The 13,656-nt window shown below is 49.2% G+C and overlaps 1 protein-coding gene across 3 annotated transcripts in view; it reads right to left on the reverse strand.

The window, feature by feature from the left end:
* Positions 1-13,656, reverse strand: part of PLD2 (phospholipase D2) — a 444,278-nt gene that overhangs the window by 396,512 nt on the left and 34,110 nt on the right. Inside the window, exon 1 of one of the 3 annotated variants that reach the window (XM_029581769.1) lies at positions 173-305. The exons of the other annotated variants lie outside the window; for them this stretch is intronic. The gene's annotated coding sequence lies outside the window, so the exon portion shown is untranslated. Of the gene's footprint in view, positions 1-172; positions 306-13,656 lie in introns of those variants that run through there. 3 annotated transcript variants of the gene reach the window in all.

Here is a 13,656-nt window from a genome sequence, read left to right on the forward strand (position 1 = left end):
ACACAGGCACGGGGAAGAAGGAACCAGAGACTGAAGAGGGATGCGAAGAGACACAGAAAGAGAGAAACAGACAGCGAGCATGCACAGATGGACATTAGCAGAGAAGCGAGAGAATGATAGCCAGCATGGAGATTAGACTAAAGTGTAGATAGGGACACAGAAAATCTCCTACGTTAGGGCATTGTTCCGCTGCGGTGTGCCACAGGCTTCCTGTTCCAGTTCCTCATCTCCGGCTGGCAGGGCCCTTCCATTCAGGCATTCCCCGAGCTTCCCTCACTGAGATATTGTTTCCAGCACAGCCAGTCACCCTCCCTTCCTTGACTCAGCCCAGGGCAGAGAGCCAGGTGTGAGATGAATGGCAAGTCCCACCCAACCCACACCTGGCTGCGCTCCAAGGCTGCAGCATCAACGAGAGATGGGGGCGGGACGTGAAAATCCAAGAACAGCAGGGCTAGGGCAGATGTAGTCTTGAGAAGTGCTGCAAGTAGGGAGTGAGACCCGGTCCCTCACACGTGCTTGTAGTACACTACAGGCAGAAACCTTCACATGCAGCTGTAGTCCTGAGGCACGCTACAGTACTGGGAAGTGCTGCAGGTAGGGAGCAAGGACACTGCAGGGAGTGAGACTCTGTCCCTCACATGTGCTTGTAGTACACTACAGGCAGAAACCTTCACGTGCAGCTGTAGTGCTGAAGAGAGCTCCAGGGGATGTGGGACCCTCACATGTGGCCAGGATTGGTGCAAGGGCATGAGGCGACCCAGGCAAACCATACAGCCTTGTGCCTCCAGCCCACCCTCCCCACACAGTTAAAAAATATGCATTTATAATACACTTTACATCAAAAGGTATATCCAAAGCACTGTTTTCTGTGATTAAAATATCACAGAAAACAACATGCTATCATATTTACATGCACTGCTATGGTCCCAATCAGAAAACTCTGCAGAAAAACAAATTTTAAAAACCCCAAAAAGAAGCTTTGGAACCCATCTGGTATTAGCGCAGTTGCTTACCTGTAACAGGTGTTCTGCTAGGACAGCAGGATTTTATTTATTTATTTATTTAACAGTTTTTTATACCGACCTTCATAGTAAATAACCATATCGGATCGGTTTACATTTAACAAAGGAAAACTGGGGTAACAATTCTGGTAAACAATAGATAACAATAGAAAGGAATAAGTCAAAGTTACAATCAACAAGGAATAGAACACATGTGGGTAACATCATCCGATGGAGCCTGGCACAGAAAACTATTGTCAAAGTTTCTAGAAACTTTGGCCAGCAGACTGAGCATGCCCAACCAACTACAATCCACATGTCCACGTGAGGTCCCCCCTTCAGTCTCGTAACATAGCAATGCTGACGAGCGAAAAATAAAATAACAAACCTAAGCTGAACCCAACATCGTGGGGAGACAGGCAGGATTTCTGAGGACTAAGATCCTGCTGTCCTAGGAGAACACCTGTTACAGGTAAGCAACTGCACTTTCTCCTAGGACAAGCAGGATGGTAGTCTTCATGTGTGGGTGAGTACAGAGCTCCAGATCGCACCTTTCAAGCAGAGAGACCAAGAGTGGCCGAACAAGGTGCCAACGGACACAACATAACTGCGGCGCTGTAGGAAGAAACAGGAAGCGGTCTGGTCCTACAAGGAGCATGAATAAAGAGAGCTGGGTTCAAGTCTGGAACAGGTTATGCAGGACAGCCTGACCGAAGGCACTGTCCTGATGGTTATCCCTGTCAAGGCAGTAATAAGCTGTGAGCGTGTGGAGGGAACACCAGGTCGCAGCCCGGCAAATTTCCACGATGGGAAACGTACCCATATGGGCCATCGACGCTGCCATGGCCCACACAGAGTGAGCCTTCACTCTGCCAGCCAGCTGGAGGCCTCCCTGTGCATAGCAAAAGGCAATACAATCCGCCAGCCAGTTCGATAGGATTTGCTTACCCACCACTGCCCCAGCCTGTTGGATTCAAAAGACACAAAGAGCTGGGTGGACTGTCTGTGGCTCACTCTGTGGTCTAGGTAAAAAGCCAGTGCCCATTTACAGTCCAGGTATGGAGAGCATGTTACGCTGGGTGGGAATGTGGCCTCAGAAAGAAGGCGGGTAGAATGATTAACTGATTGATGTGGAAATCAGTCACCACCTTGGGTGATGTGTACGCAGGACCACATGGTCGTGGAAGAACTTCGTGTATGGTGCATACCTAACCAGGGCCTAAAGTCGCTGACCTTGCGAACGGAAGCGATCGCCATCAGGAATATGACATTCCAGGTGAGGAACCTCAGACCACAGGGGCTCAAAGAGAGGCCGCATCAGTCTCATCAAGACCACGATGAGGTTCCAGGACTCTGCCAGAGGCCGAAGAGGGGGCTTCAATTGGCGAAGAGCTCGCATGAAATGGCCAACTAGGGGCTGGACCAAAACAGGTGTGCCAGCGACACCTTGGTGGTACGCACTGACAGGCTGAGGTGTACTCTGATGGAACTGGTCTATAACCCAGACTCAGACAGGTGCCACAGATACTCCAACCTATGCCCTCCGCACCAGATGGAAAAGCGTTTCCATTTTGAACTGTAAGACTTCCTGGTCGAAGGTTTCCAAGATTTGATTAGGACCCGAGAAACACAGTCCGAAAGTTGTAATGGCTGGAGGATCATGCGCTCAACATCCAAGCCGTGAGAGCTAGCACCCAGATGTTTGGGTGGCGCAGGGTGCCCTGGTCCTGTGATGAGGTCGGGCACCATCCCAAACAGGATGGGCGCACGCACGGACAGGTCCTGGAGGAGTGGAAACTAAACCTGCTGAGGCCAGGAGAGTGCCACAAGAATCATGGACCCCCTGAAGCTTCGACAGAATCTTTGAGAGGAGCAGGAGAGGTGGGCATGCATATAGGAGGCCCTGCCCCCAGTGAAGGGAGAAGGCATCGCGTGCCGGATGGCTGTTCCCTGCTATGAGGGAGCAGAATCTGTTCACCTTGTGATTGAGAGGGGAGGCAAACAGGTCCACATCCGGCACACCCCAGCGGCGGAATAATTCAGCCACCACCGCAGGGTTGAGGGACCGCTCATATGGCTAGAAGGACTGGCTGAGGCGGTCTGCCACTGTGTTGAGGTGACCTGGCAGATAGGTTGCCCGCAGATACATCCCTTGGCAGAGGGCCCAGTTCAAAATCGCACTGCCTCCTGGCAGAGGAGGAACAAGCTTGTGCCACACTGTTTGTTGATATACCACATCGTGAACTGGTTGTCCATCCTGATCAGAACTTCTTTGGACGACAACTGATCCCGAAACACCTACAAGGCGTACCATATCGCCCGAAGCTCCAGAAAATTTATCTGGCAACGTGCTTCCGCGGCAGTCCAGAGGCCCTGAGTGTGCAGGCTGTCTATGTGGGCTCCCCACCCCTGAGGAGGAGCATAAGTGAGAGTGACCTGGGGTGGCACAGGTTGGAAGGGAAGTCCACGTTCCAGATTGAGGAAGGCTTCCACTAAGTCAAGGCTAGCTTGAGAGGGTCTGTGACCGTGATCAGAGCCTCCAGATCCTGGGATGCCTGCTGCCACTGAGACAACAAGGCCCAGTGAGGGGGTCCTCATGCGGAGGCGGACTAGGGGTGTCACATGGATAGAGGCTGCCATGTGGCCCAGCAGGCAGAGTAGGAGACAGGCCTACACCCTTTCACTGTTGTGGATGAGGGTGGCCAGTGAGGAAAGGGCAACCGCTCATCCTTAGGCAAGAAAGCTTTCACTTGTGCCATGTCCAACCTGGCTAGGCGGACACGGCACAAGTTACCTTGCCGCCAGTGAAAGGCTCATGGCTGAGGTTTGCTGGGGTGCTGGTTGGGGTCTGGGGGCCCGCTGTTGGCAGGGACAACCCCTAGAACTGGTCCGGGGTTTGCAGTCTGAGCGGCCGGAGGGTAATATTTCTGCTACTAGTAGAAGGGCTTATAAGAGCCTTGCCTGGAGGATTTCCTGGCTGAGGATGGCCCTTCTGAGGGACTAGTGGATAGCTGCTGAAGGGTGTCATGATGGTCCTTCAGCTGTGCCATCGCATCCCGGACCCTGTCCCTGACAGGCAAGCCTATCCTAAAGAGATCGGGGCAGTTCCAATCCGGAGGTCAGAGGACCTGAGCCAAGCCATCCGTCTGGCGCTAAGCGGGCTGCAGTTTCAAAAACCTCATAGGCGGAGAACACCTCATGTTTCCCTGCTTCCAGACCCAGTGAGGTAATGGTGGCAAGCGCTTCCTGCTGCTACTAGGGAAGGCATTCTGCAAAATCTTGGACTCGCTTCCAGAGATTGAGGTTATATTGAGTCATGTAAAGTTGGTAAGCCGCAATGTGGGCGACCAGCATGGCACCTTGGAAGATCTTTCTCCCTATGTCGTCAAGTTCCCTATGCTCACGTCCTGGAGGAGTGGAGTCATGGGTGTGGGAGCGCTGGGCCTTTTTTCAGAGTGGACTCCACTACCACCGACTGGTGGGGGAGCTGCCTCCTTTCGAATCCCAGGGCCTGTTGCACCAGGTAGGTGGCATCGGCCTTTCTGTTTACTGGGGAGATGGAAATGGGGTGCTCCCACATGCAGAGAAGTTCCTTAAAGATGTCGTGGATCGGAACTGCCACGATCTCTTTAGGAGCATCAATGAACTTGAGCATCTCCAGCATCTTGTGGCGCGCATCCTCTTCCCTAAGGAGCTGAAAGGGTATGGCCTCAGCCACAGCCTTAACAAAACCCACAAACAACAGGTTCTCAGGCGGTGACCGGCACCGCTCCTTTGGGGGTGATGGCTCTGAGAGAGGGTCACCAGGAGTACTCTGAGGACAAATCTGTGGAGTCATCACCCCAAGGATCACAAGGACCCTCTTCCTCACTTGGGCGAGGACGCCTGGGCTCCGAGGGGCGCAGGGGCACCGATAGATCCCCTGGCATCGAGGGGCACATCAGCTGTGGTAAGTTGGAAGGGCTCAGGGAACCGTGGACGAGGGTACCCGGTCCCAGAGGCTCCATCCTCCTCAGAGAACCCAGGAATCATGATCGCTCCAGTGGAGGGCATTGGTGGCCAGCATTGGTGACAGCCCCTCATGCACCGGCTGCATTGGTAGGGCACCTAGGACGGCCAGAAGCTCCAGCAAGGATGCCAACATTGATGGAAGAGACTTGGTCACCGGCAAGGGGGCTGGAGGTGCCGGTATCAATGCCTTGCAGCCGCTTGAGCACCGCCGACTGCACCCTGTGGTCCAACTCCTCCTGGAAGTCCTGAATGGTTAGGACTGATGGAGGGGGGACGAGGAGTCACCGGCTCATCCTCGGGTCCCCGAGGTGGCATGGCATCCTGCACCAGTATCAGTGGGGAACGCCTTAGGCTACCGGGGGCACCAAAGGATGGGGCCTCCAGTGGCCGGTGCCACTTCGATTACGGCTCGGCAGCTGCCAATGCCACTCCTGAACCAGAACAGTGTCGGGATGGTGACCAGTGCCAATGCTTCTGGGATAGTTTCCGATGCTTGGTCCAGTCTTTCCCGGCACCAAGGAGGTCAATGACCCCGAGGTCTGGGGAGGGGAGAGACCACAGAGGATCGATTTTCCTCTCCCCGATCCTTGCGGTGGAAATCAAAGGGACCGTGAGTGTCAGAGACTGTGACGGCTCCCCCAGATTCTTGGGCATCGAAGCAACAGACGCAGGAATGGAGGATAAGTTTCTCCATTTTGTCGAGGTGCGCACAACTCCCTTTGGGTGTCATCTGATCACACAGATGACATCCACCCCCCATCGTGCATTGCCCCCAAGCACCGATGAAAACCAGTGGACGCCATGAAAAAAACCCACCATGCGGTCGATGGCCAACGGGCACCGGGAGGAGGAGAGTTGGGAATCGACCGCAAGATTGACCAAAAGTTGAAAAGAACCTTCTGTACCGGGAGGGCACCGATCGCAAAGGGGGACCCGACAAGGATTAGAGAAAAGCTTGAAGAAATTTGAGAAAAAGTGGAGCTCCACAGACCACGAGGCAACTGCACCGTGGAAAAGAAGAGACTGAAGGGGGCCCTCTCATGAATGAGCAGATAGTAGCAGGCTGGGTATGCTCAGTCTGCTGGCCAAAGTTTCTAGAAACTTTGACGAAATTTTTCCGTGCCAGGCTCCATCAGATGACGTGACCCACATGTGAGGACTACCATCCTGCTTGTCCTAGGAGAACTGTTGTAACATATATTGGGTGTGGGCTTGGCACTCAAAGCCATGAGTAAATTGAATTACAGTTACAGTATAGTAAACCTCCTATACCAAAATAGCACCAATTACCAGAATTCAAACAGTAATAACCTCACATGCCTGCCTTCATCTCCCCTGTCACCCCCCATGTTATTATTGCATCCTCTGCTAGTTTGTACATAATGCTACCTTGCATATGTATTATGCACATTACTAGTTCACTACCTTTGCTCTGTATTTTCTGTTCACTTGTTAGTTACTTCCTGTCCTTTTTTTCACCCTCTCTCCACAGAGCATTTTGATTCCTCTCTGCTCCCCGTCCCCTACCCTTGTTATATTGTATTTTCTCTTCAGTTTTATGTAAACCGATATGATGTACCCTTGAATATCGGTATAGAAAAGCTAATAAATAAATAAATAAATAAATAAATAACCATACCTATTGTAGAGACCTCCAGGTCTCCACTAAATGGCCTAGATCCCTGCCATAGGCATTTTGCAGCTCAGAGGGAGAGACCATTTCTTTACAGCACCTCCCCCCTTGAGGTTGGCTGTGAATGGTATCTCCTTAATCCACTTACAGAGTGTAGCCATTTTGAGTTGGCTTCTGGAGAGTAAAGCACCAGTTTTGGAGCAGAGTAGTTTTTTTTTACTGAGATTGCTGCAGTGCACCCCTTATCTGTCAAGGTCTGCCTGCAATTTTTGTAAAGAGAGACTTTGATTGTATTTTGGGCCATTTTCTCAGAGGGTGCTGGGGTGATATGCTGCTCACATTTTGCTGAGTAACAAGCCCCACATCCAGCAGCAAGAAGACCTATGTGTTATTTGCCCTGAAGTGGAAGGGCAGCAGTGACTCATCATCTAAAGAGAGTTTGGGACTTTGAAAGTGTTGGGCTCTTTTTGGCTTGTGAGGAGGTTTTGTGCCACCCCTCCTAAATTAGCCTGTTTTGGGTTTTTTTGTTTTGAGTACAGACCTTTCCTCCACAGAAGCCACCCTAAGAGCTGTCCGATGAGCAGAAGAGACAAGACCTTTGGAGACCATCATTAGGATCTTCACTTTTGGGACACAGGAGACAGGCTAGGGCAGAAGGAGACTTGTGTGGATTTCAGGTGGGGTTATGATACAAAGGGGATTTCCCACCCACATAGGGATACCTCAGAACAATTGGGATTTTTCATATCTGCTCACTCCCTGAGAGAGATACGATATAGCCCAGGACCTGATGCTGAGTACACATAACACCGTCATGTTAGCCAAACTAATTCACCATAGCTTGTCTTAGGGCACCCAGCAAGTATTGTATATGGTAACTAAGTTTTATCTAGGCATTCATTAACCCTCTTGATTAAATGTCTCATATCTCTTCAGATCTTGCCCAATGTGATTGTATCTCATTTATTAAGTCTTATGTATCTCATTTACTAACTGTTCATCCTTTTGGCTCAATCAAGCCCTAACTGTTCATTGTTATTTAATGTTTTCATAGTTTACTTGGTGTTTCATGTTCTATGTAACGCTCTCATGCGAGGTTATTGTTCATTGTAAACCGGTTTGATTTGTATCCCATGCAAGAAGATCGGTATATAAAAGTTAAATAAATAAATAAAATACACATACACAGAGGAAAGGGTCCACTTTGTAACTATCCCAGTGAAAGCACACATGTAAAGAGGTTAGTGTTTAAGTGATTGAAATTCCCGAGTACACACACACCTATTATGTAAACCTAAAACATGTACCATTTTTACTGCTGCCAGCATGGAAAACGGGCGGGGTCAACTGGTGTCCAAAGGCCTCACCGGCACATTCGCCAGTTGCCTGACAATTCAGAGGAGGAGGAGGAGACGAAGGAAAGGCCACCCATCAGGGAAGAACAGCAGCAGCCATCAGCCAGGCTGGAGGAGGAGCAAGAGCAGGGACCTGGTCTGGATTCACCACAAGATTAACTGGCAGGTGGCCACATGAAAAGGAGGAAGCTGCTGAAGAACCGCAGGTACAGGCTCGACCAGAGGAGTAGCTCCTGTTACAACTGAATGCCTAGGGCCAGGAGGATGTGGGTGCGCTCCACAACCTCCTTAGTGGCCATTCACAAAGAAGGGCAGGCAATGAGAGAGGAAATACAGGGCCATCACCAGCTGCTGGAGGCCCAGACTGCTGTCTGGATGGAGCTATTTGAACGCATGCCCCCTTGCCAGTCACAGCCACCACTAGCTCCACCATCTGCACCTTCAGCACCTGCCAGACCCTCCTTCAGCTACCTTCCAGAGCAGCCAGATCCTGCACCCTCTGAAGGTAGTATAAGGAGCAAAAGGCCTCCACTGTGGAGGAGCTATCACCAAGGGAAACCGAAGGCAAAAAGAGGCCCAAAGCAGCAATACTTTTTTTTAATGTTCAGCACATCTATAATCACATGTAAATAAATGCACTTTCACCACCAAAAATATCTTCATATCAGACTGTTCCTTTTCTCTAAAGCCTGCCTTGTGGTGATGTATCTCTTGCAATTTCTCCTGCCTGAGCTCTTGATCCTCCTCCTCTTTCCCTTCATCTGTATTCTCATCCTGTCCCTCTTGAAGAGGCATGTGTCTGTTTTGGCCAACTTATGTAGCACATAGCAGGCCAGGAAGATCTCACAGACTTTAGGTGAGTCATAGAGGAGGCATCTCCCAGATCTGTCCAGACAGAAGTGTGTTGAGTAGGACGAAGGTTCTCTCGATGACTGCTCTAGTCAGCCATTGGGTCCCATTGGATCGCACTTCTGCGGTGCTCTGTGTGATGGCCAGAGCGTTCATGAGCCAGGTTTTGAGTAGACCGTCTCTATCACCTGTAAGGGAGAAGCCAGAGGAGAATGTTAGGACAGGCTTTGAGATTGGACTGCACATTAGGGGATTAGGCTGGGTCAGAGCTGTCCTCCTGGGCAGGCAGGCCAACTAGAGATGTAGGAGACCGTCAGAAGAGGTAAGTTGTGATGTGATGTTAGCAATGGATGCATTGCTACCTAGTAGCCAGGCCCCGGTGATGCATCCTTCCTGGAAGTAGTCATGAATTCCTGAATGGGAGAGGATGTAGGCATCGCAAGTGGATCCAGGAAACTTGGACATGACATCCAGGATGAGGCCCTTAGCATCACAGACCACTTGCATATTGAGGAAGTGTAAGCCCTTGCAGTTGTGGTAGGTGTTATCTCCCCCTGGTGCCCTTATAAGGATGAGTGTGCAATCGATAGCCCTCAGGATGGAGGCAAGGTGTGCCACTTGATAGAAATCCTGCACAATTTGTTCTTGCTGCTGTCTGTTCTAAGATGAGGACATATACAGGCGTATTCTCCTGAGCAAGGCAGCCAGAATCTCTGATTAATGCACATGGAGGTGGAAGATGGCTGATGCCAGTCATGACCCCAAGAGGAGTTTGGAACGTGCCAGTAGCAAAAGAGGATAAGGCAGTGGTGATCTTAAGATGTGTGGGAAAGGCATGGCCCTTCTGGCTGCTGGGTTGTAAGTCCAGTTCTAACTGCTGGTAAAGTTACTGTATAGTTTCCTTATTAAACCTGACAGATCTAAAAACGGAGTCTGTCCTGTGTGTGGGATACCTCCTTGCCCTCTTCCTCTCTCTCCTCTCCACCTTAAAGCCATGAGTACCCATATGGTGATTAGAGTCATTTTGAAAGGAAAGTGTGACCCAGAGTCTCACACCCCCTCAATGTGTGGCTGCTACTCCCCCTCCAAACCCTACAGCCCTTAAGATCCCCATTTGCTGCAATTTGTTCCTCTAAGGCCAGTCGAATGCAGGAGGTTGCAAGTAGCAACGTGATTGGCTCGGTCTATCCCTGGTACTCTGGACAGCATTCACCATGTGACCCTGGCTGTCCCTGATCCCACAATGAAGGGTAAGGTTTTCCCAGTGTCCCCCAATGAGTCACAGCCAGCACTAAAGGTCCTCCCTCTCACCCACTGACAGTTCCTGCTTCCACTCGGCAGGAGAAGGTGGCCTGGCAAATGCAAAGTGGCTAATCAAAAATCCCTCTGGTGGCACTGCATGTAAACCTGCTGAAGCAAATTCGCGTGCTTACGTGCGTGCACGTCAGCACATAGGTCAGTTTTAAAATACCTCATTACATGCGTAAATATAGTCATACCCAAACCACACTTCTTTCTTACATACACGCATTGCTCACACAAGTGCATACTTGCATGTACTTTGCAGTTTTTAAAAGACGCATTGCTAACGCTTAGCCCATATACAGCATACCTGGGCATTTTTTGCATAAGCAACGCTTTTAAAATTTACCTCTTAGGTTCATGCTGCATTTGGACTTTGAGAGTCTCTGGATGCTGTTGTGTCTTCACCTAGTCCTGCTCACGATGCTGCTAGCCCTCTCTCAGAGTCTCTCATTAGCAGTTCATGCCATGTTCATATTTTGGGTGTCCCTTCCTTCTTTCAGCTGTCTGTCTGCTGTGTACAGGCTTGGAGTGTCTCAGGTTGTTGCCGTCTCATCCCTAAGGTCTCTTTTTAGCTTTCAAACATTTCTTTCACCTCCAGAATTAAATTCAGGTCACAGCAGGAGGGGGAATATACTGTAAGTGCCTTGGATTTCTTCTCTCTGTGTATGAAGGCTGTTAATTAATATTGTTTATTTTTGGATTTCAGTAGTATTTTAAATGATGTGTATGTGAGAAAAAGATATGGAAATTAGACAAGGAAGGAGACCAGAAGGAAGAGCCATTACAAACAGCCTCACAGCCAGTGGTGATTTTCTGCCAGCTTATGTCAGGTTGCCAACTTGGAACCTTTTTGAACTCAAAAGTTGAGTTACTCTAACATCAGGATAAATCCATAGTTTCTGCCCATAGAACAAAAGCATTCTATTATGAAAGAAAAACCTGAGAACATTATTTCTATCTGACAAAAAGGCAAAAGATACTAATAAAGTTCCTCTTTTAGAAATCTCTGTCCCTCCAAGATGGCTGCCGTATAGAATGGACGCATATAACCTTGTTCCGTGGTATTTTTGAAGTTGCCTTATTTCCTATTACTTTTTGCTTGTGAAATGCCTCATACAAAAAGGAAGGCAAAAGTAAGATCTTCTCTTACCTCAATGCCGAATTTCGACGCTAGACAGTCGCAAATCGAGTCGTTGTTTGGCGGAACCATGCGCCAGATACAGGTGGGAGGAGCCGCGGGAGGCCTCGACGCAGAGCAGACGCTGAGCTCCCAGGTAGAGGAAACATCCCTCAGGCCCGGTGCGCCGACTACCCCGGAACCACCGTCAGGAAGTTTCTACAACCCAGGAGAAGTATCAGCTGAATGGTTGGAGGAACAAACGGCCTCACAAAGAGCTATAGCCCCGAAAAGGGATGTGGGAACATTGTCTCCTTCGGAGAGATGGGGACCCTATGGAAGCAGGGAAAGCTGAACCAAGAGGGTACGTATTATTTGCAACCTGCCTTTGGTTAAACCTCAAATAATAACAGATGCAATATGGAAGGTACTTGTTTCTATGGACAAATCTCGTTCTGTGGCGATCAAAAAAAGCAAACAATGTTAGGAATTATTAGGAAGGGAATGGCAAATAAAACGATGGATGTCATACTACCTCTGTATCGCTCCATGGTGAGACCAAATTTTAAAAACTGTGTGCAATTCTGGTCGCTGCATCTCAAAAAAGATTATAGTTGTACTGGAGAAGTGCAGAGAAGGGCAACCAAAATAAGGGACATGGAATGGCTCCCCTATGAGGAAAAGCTAAAGATGTTAAGGCTGTTCACTTTGAAGAAGAGACGACTGAGGGAGGATATGATAGAGGTCTACAAAATAATGAAAGGACTTGAAACAAGTTAATGTAAATTGGTTATTTACTCTCTCAGATAATAGGACTAGGGGGCACTCCATGAAGTTAGCAAGTAGCTCATTTAAAACAAATTGAAGAAAATTATTTTTTGCTCAGCACATAGTTAAGCTCTGGAATTCATTGCCAGAGGATGTGGTTACAGCAGTTAGTGTAGCTGGATTTAAAAATGTTTGGATAAATTCCTAGAGGAAAAATCCATAAACTATTATGGTAATTAATAAGCAATAGTAGCTTGGGATTTATTTAATGTTTGGGTACTTGCCAGGTACTTGTGACTTGGATTGGCCACTGTTGGACACAGGATACTGGACTTGATGGACCCTTGGTCTGACCCAGTATGGCATATCTTATGTTCTTATGTTCCCCTTCCCCCTCAGGCCTCCAAAACATTCCATTTGCCTCCTTCACACACTTCCCTTGCCTTACTTAGTTTTCTCACCTCCTACCCCCTCACGCACCCCCCCCCCCCCCCCACCCTATACCTACACCCGCCTACCTCAAATATCCACCAGCCTTCCCCGTGACCACCATCATGCTCTCTCACCCAATCCCTATCATCAACCGCTTGTACCACAAGCATAGGAAACCTCTAGATAACCCTCACTCCCCATGCCAACGAAATTTACTCTCCATCATGCTCTCCCCACTCACTCAGTTTCTTGGCCTAACAACCTTCACCCTACTACTCTGCAACTCTCAAGCCATCTAAAAAAAAATGCCCATTATCAACGACATCCTTCTCGACTCTAATCCTGACATATTCGCCCTCACCGAAACTTGGCTTAAGGAAACAGACACTGTCCTACTGAATCAACTACCCAAACACACACCTATGACATATTCTCAACACCTCGACCAAAAAGAAGAGGAGGTGGCCTCCTCCTAGCAGCAAAAAAAGAGCTCAAATTTTCATCGCTTATTCAAGTCCTCCCTCTCTCAAATTTGTCTCATATACGCTCCCCCGGGTGTCCTTGACAACAATCCCTCACCCCTCATTGAATTTCTAATGCAAAACGTTGATCTTGATAGCCCCGCCATCATCCTTGGGGATTTCAACCTCCACGTGGACGCCTCCACCTGCACATCCTCCTGCAAAGCCTTCCTCTCCTCCCTCTATGCCATGGCTTTCACCCAAACAGTCAACACTCCCACCCATAGAGCTGGTCACACCCTTGATTTAATTTTCATCAATTACCACATCCAACTCAACGCTGCCCCTTCCTGCACTCATATACCCTGGTCTGACCACACACTTCTCACAACCCCCCTCCTGATGAACTACAGTCACCCCAATCCTCCCCCCCCCCCAAACTATTCACTTCAGGAAACCATGCAGCAGAGACTACCTTATCTCAGCCCTCTCCCACAGCTTAAATAAACTTGACTGCACCGACACGGACACGGCCCTCACATCCTGGAATGGGATCACCTCTAGCGTTGCAAACTCCTTATGCCCCCTCATCACAAAAACCCTTAACACTTCTAAAAACTCGAAAAAGAAAAACCCTGGTACACTACCGATCTCAAGACACTTAAAAATGCCCCACATAAATACCGGACTGCTATCCTCAAAACCAAAAAACACTTTTATGCAA

The sequence above is a fragment of the Rhinatrema bivittatum genome, chromosome 16 (genome assembly GCF_901001135.1).
Source record: "Rhinatrema bivittatum chromosome 16, aRhiBiv1.1, whole genome shotgun sequence".
Taxonomy (NCBI): Eukaryota; Metazoa; Chordata; class Amphibia; order Gymnophiona; family Rhinatrematidae; genus Rhinatrema; species Rhinatrema bivittatum.